This window comes from Crocodylus porosus, unplaced genomic scaffold (genome assembly GCF_001723895.1).
Source record: "Crocodylus porosus isolate Cpor-Errol unplaced genomic scaffold, CroPor_comp1, whole genome shotgun sequence".
In the NCBI taxonomy this organism is placed as follows: domain Eukaryota; kingdom Metazoa; phylum Chordata; order Crocodylia; family Crocodylidae; genus Crocodylus; species Crocodylus porosus.
The window spans coordinates 9850671-9856670 of record NW_017728925.1 but is presented as its reverse complement, the minus strand read 5'-3'; positions in this window follow the sequence as shown (position 1 = coordinate 9856670).

Sequence of the window (6000 nt, the reverse complement as noted above, 5' to 3'; positions counted from 1 at the left end):
TTTCTAGCTTTTGATTTAAAGTGAGAGACGTGCGACTCTTCCTTTCACTTGAACACTTAGAGGCCATTGTAGGGTTATTAATTGGCCTAATTTCAATATTGTTGTGTCTCAGGGAATAGGGAGGCCCGAGGAGAGGGAGAGAGATAGGGGAACGGCCAGTCGGTGGAGCAGTCAGAACACACACAACATTTATCGGTTTAAGTTCGCCGTCTTACATGGGCGCGGTTTGTGCCGCCCCAAAACAATTACAATAGTAACATCAAAGATCACAGATCACCATAACAAACATAATAATAATGAAAAAGTTTGAAATGTTGCGAGAATTACCAAAATGTGACACAGAGACATGAAGTGAGCAAATGCTGTTGGAAAAATGGCACCGATGGAAAAATGGCGCCGATAGACTTGCTTGACGCAGAGTTGCCACAAACCTTCAATTTGTAAAAAACGCAATATCTGCAAAGCGCAATAAAGCGAAGCACAATAAAACGAGGTATGCCTGTACAAAGCATTCTTTTCTGCCTTGCTCTTGGGAACAGCTGAACTATTTTGGCTAACATGAAAATAATAGCCTGAGGCAAATATGTAGTGTTGAACATTTCAGCAGGGATGGTCAAAACTTAGCAGGTTTATAAGCAACCACAATGGCGTCTTGTAACAGGAAGTATTGGGCAGCCTGAATAATACACAGTGCTACTTGTCCTGACTATCATAATGGCTCTGGTGAAAATCTGGTGAAAATCTGTTTTCTATGAATAATCAAATCCTTCCAATCCTATTTTGCTTTTCCATCACTTTCCAGTCTCCCATGTTGTAGATATTTTGTTGTTTAGGAGTATTCACCAAACAGCCTGAAACTGAAATCTGGTATTAGACATTTTCTTTCCATTCCCCTGGTTGCCAATTATAGGGCTGTGGATTGGTAGTGACATTTCTTCTTGGTACAGGACCACAGCGAGTCTTGCTGCACAGGTGACTTGGAGGCCCATGGAGCAGCTGTGAGGGTTCAGGATTTGGGAAGCTATTGCAGGGCATGAGCAGAGGTGTGGAGGGAGTGGAAGAAATGATTATATGTTGGTGGATCTACTGGTAAGCTGGGCTAGCAACTGTTCCTTTGGGATGTATGCCATTTGGGCTGTCTTAAGCCGTAAGACCCCTGGGAGGCTGTGTGGAGAGAGTCCTTCCTCTGTTCAATAATGAGCAACCCGGATTCAGCCAGCTCTGTGGCTGCAGTTGAGCCTAAAAACATTTTGTGGACTTTGCACACGGAAGTGGAGAGAGAAGCAGGTAGGTTTCAGGTGGGGCCTGCTGCTTCTCATGTTTGTCTTTGCCTTGCACTTGCTGCTGTGAGTACCAGAGAAGCCGGTGTCCCCGCAGGAGGACAAGCGAGATGGATCCGCCTGCCTGCCTGCCTGCAACCGTGGCCTCTGCTAATGCTTGACTTGCGGTCAATACAGCTGCAACTCCTGCAGCTGCCAGTGGGGGGTGTACTGGGCACAGCTAACATCCCATCTGCTTGCCAAAGGCAGGAGATGCTGGTCTCTTGTCTGGTGGGATTTCACCCAGCCTTGGGGGCACGTCAGAAGAAAGCTCCTAGCCACCCTCACACCTGCCTCAAGCAGGCATGTTGTGCTGCTGCGGATACAAGGTGACAGGGCGGATTGAATGGGTGTATAAAACCAGCTGGCTTGGTGTTCAGATCCTGACCATGTCAGGGGAAGGCAGTGCCTTCATGTCCCTTCAAGAGACCAGTGTTGCTCAGGCACTCTAGCTCTTTCACTAGTGCACATGGTTTCTTGAAGAGCAGAGGGTCCTTAGTAGCCACATCCCTTCTCCAAAGAGGAATGATGCTGCTGGCACGAGCAGTGGGATAGAAACAAGGTCACGACCCATGTTAACACTCCCGCGTGTCTGTAATGACACTTGCAGCTGCTGGTGCCCTGGTGCAGAGATCAGAGGCTTGGGCCCACATCGGGAGGAATTCCAGCCTCCGGGCCGTATGTAAAGGGCTCCTTTGCAGATGGCTGCACACTCCCTCAGGGACCTTTATGGCAGCATGGCTGGTTACTGCATTCCCCAGAGCACAGGAGTGAGGACAGCATGCGTGTCACTCGGTGGAGATGAGCTGCCTGCCCTTGTGCTCCATGTTTCTCCCTCCTCACCACTCGCATCAGCCTCTGCTCTACTAACTCAAGGACACCTGCTGCTCCCCCAGTGGGAGCAGAAGTCAGCCTCTCTCTCTAAAGCACCTGTACCAGTTAGGGGCTGTCAGTACTGTTACAAATCCATGGAAGATTCCTCCATGGCTGGGGGTGACAGGAGATTGATGAGGACGTGGCTTGAAGTAAATTTAGCACCAACGAGAAATGAGGACAGGCTTGTGCTGTCAGTACAGACACAAGGCTGGAGATGCCTCTTATGCTCCAGCCAGAACTCGCACCCTGATTATGCAGCACTCACCTGTGCCTCACGCAGCTTCCCATGTGCAATGGGTTGGGATATGCAGGAAGACTGCGGCAGCTGGGAGCATAGGGACATTTGGATGGGAATGCTGGCAAAGCAGAGGACTCCTGGATAGGGGAGGCCAGGAATATTTAATAAATGGGAAACAACCTGGCAAACTGCCTGCCAAGAGGAAAGCAGTCAGCAGGTCTCTGTTAAAAATAGGCCTGTCAGCCAAAGACGTGGCTCCTTCCCTTGCAGGAATTTTCAGAAGAGCTCTGTTCCTATAAAGGGCCAGGGTTTCAGAACACCTTCGCTCCCATTTTGGCACCTGTGCGAACACAATAGCCAAAAAAGTTACCTGTGCTGGGTGCCCCTCTTTAAAATGCCAATGCTTGAGATGAGCTAAATTGGGGGTTTTTTCAGAATCCAGCCCACTGCCCCTCTCTTTTGTAGAGAAGATCATTTAAACACAGAGCCCAGAAGTCTTTAGAAAGTTTGGCCCTGCCTATTTATTGAGGTGCTGTAATAGGATCACATGATTACACTAGCACTTGGCAGGAATAAGTCTTGGAAGTGTAAAGGAAGCACACAGAATGGTACTATTGCTGTGAATGTTTGCAATGTACCATGTATGCTTGTATAATGGGCAGTGTCCTTGGGTCTCAAAAGCACATAGGGAAGTCTTGAGAGCTACCTTAGGAATGTGAATACCCTAGTTCACCGAGTAGCTCCCATGTAAATAAGAGAATCTGGGCCAGAGAACACCTCCACAGCTTGTTGTGTTGTGCTACTGCTATTTTAACAATGGGCTTTCACAAAAATCCCATGCACCCTGAAGTCTGTGAAAGAGCACGCATCTCAGAGGTGTGTGAGGCTCTAAGAGGAACGGCATGGGGGTAACGGCACTCCTGGAGAAGTGAAAATGATTCCTTTAACCAAAAGAGGAAATGCCACTGGGCAAACTAGCCTATTGCAGGCAGTTTGCTGGGTGTATGTAGCCTGTGCTCCACGGAACAATATTGAGCAGATTGATGATAAATTGCAGGATTTGGAGGTCAGTGTGAGGGAGTAGGAACTACAAAAGAGGTCTGGGGAGGCGGGAGATCTTTTTCTGTTGTTTTTAAATGCTGTAAAACTGGCACAATTCGCCCTGGGAAACGGGCCAAAGATTTGCTCTTCCAATCTAATTTGGAGCATGACCTGTTCTCATTTAAGTCCGGGGAAAAAACTCCCTTTGACTGGCATAGTGCACAATCAAGCCCCTGAAAAGCACGGGGATGATTCAATTCAATCAGAGCTCGTTTGGCGGCGTCCAGGGATGGGAGGCTCCATCAAAATCAGGAAGAAACACTCGAGCTGCCTTGTGGTCCAGACATGGGCCTTTTGCATGCATCTCCTAGGGGCCTCCTCCAGTTCCTCTTTGTCCCCAGAGAGCTATGATGTGGGACCTGTGCTCCCATTGTCGCCTTCTCTGATCAGCATGATTCAGTCTTTCCCTGGGCTCATCCTGCAGGCTGCTGAACTCTTTCAGCCTCCATCAAACCTCTGAGGACCTGAAAATGTCAGGCAAACTCCACTGGGCCTTTGGCACGCATGTAGGGAAGGGATCTGCTCTTTACATAATATGGTGCACTAATTGCAGAGGGCTGTGCAATCCCAATCAGTGTGATAGAGACTATTACAAGCAATAACCAGAATAGATGGAGACAGTCAAGGCTAGCAGCATGTCCCTCTGTGGAGGAGCTCCTAGCCATCCAAGTGGCCTCTGGCTCGGTAATAACAAGGGGCTAAGCAGCAGAGGGCTAGCCGTGTTCTCAGCTTTGAGTATCACTTTCAGCTATTCTGAAGGTTAAACGCCTGTTTAGAGCCCCCTATTGAAGGTAGAGACGGGGGTGCGTTATTGTTTAAATGCCCTCAAGCTTTGTTTAGCTGCTTTCAACAATCCCTTGAATTAAAAAGCACTGCACTCCCCCCAGCCCAACACCCCAGCCGGAACATAAGTGCCTCCTGGGGGAGGCAGGCAGCTTCCTGTGAGCTGTAATGACATTCAGTGCTCCATCGGTTCAGCTCCCGCTTTCTTTTTGGTGCAGTTTAACCCGGGCACAGAGGCCGGGCTCCATCTTACTGATCTCTGCTTGACACCCAATTACCACATGAATGGGAGAAAAAGGCTGCAAAAGGCTTTAACTCCCACTGACCCTCCCTCCCCTCTGCCTGCTTTCCCCCTCCGAAGCCCCCTCTCTTTTCTCTGATGCAGAGAGAGTTCAAAACTGAGACTGGGAAATCAAACAAAGCCCAGAGTAAGGAAACCCATTGTTACTGCTTCAGAGAGAGCTTCAGTTTTCCCATCTATTGTTCCCCTTGAAGTTTGACTTGATGTGTGGAGGGATGCAAACAGCTGTTTGTGGATTCCCCTGATGCTTTATTGAAAAATAATTGAATCCTCACTACAAGGCTCCCTGATAAAATGCTTCCTTGTAGCACTGGGCCTCATTGTAAATCCCTTATTTATAAACTTTATGTCCCTGTAAAATGCGATGGCTACCAGAATCGCTTCTTCTCGGATAAACTGTGGGCCAGTGGAGGAGGCATGTCTCTTCCATGCTCAGGGGAGAGAATGAGGAACTGAAACAACCACCACAAAAGAAAGTTAACCTTTTTATTATGTAGGTAAATTCTCCAACCAAGAACGAATTTGTGACCTGAATGTTTCTTTAGTGTGGTTGCATCTGTGGGAGGGGAACCAGGATGAGCAGTGTATAGACTGTGGTAAGGCAAGTCTGGACTGTTTCCTGTTGCACACTGGGGCACATCGGCTTGGGGTATCCACTGTATCCACCACAATGACACTTACTAACTTGTACTTCTTTCAGGCCAAATTCTGCTCCTGGTTACACCCATGCAACCCCAGTTAGATCAATGAAGAGTCACCCTTGTAATCAAACAGAAGATTTTGACTGCAAAATTTTGAGTAAACCTGAGCTTTGATTAAACAATTGGTGGTAAGCTATTTCTGAGTTTACACCATAACTCAGTGGGTTACATCCGGCAGTTAGCTGTGAGCTCCTGAGAGCAGGAATCTTGTTTTAGGCATATGTTTATCGAACGTCATCTATGCTTGTGATGACAGTTTGTCAGTAGTTATATGAATATTCATTTTTATTAAGACAGGTTATTTCGTCCAACAAATTTAAGGGATTTTTTTTATTGCTACAGCTAGCTTTGATTCTAATGAAAAGGTTTCTTATATCCCAAGGCACTTGGTGCCCATTAACATGATGCTGTAGTGTCTCAAGTGTTCAAAGACTTTGGGCAATTCTGGAGCTACACATCTGGATACCAAGCTGAAATCTTTGTGTGTATTATGCTTTTTCTTTGTTTTGCCATAGGGAAACAACAACACAAGAATGTGTTCTTGTGGTATTTCTACAATCCAGGAGCAAAAAGCCTCCCTCAGCTCTCCAGCCTCATGCATGGCTTCTGGAAGTGTAACGTTGTAACAAAGAAAAACAAACACAACTAGACATTTCCAATACAAGGCACCAGACCCTGCAA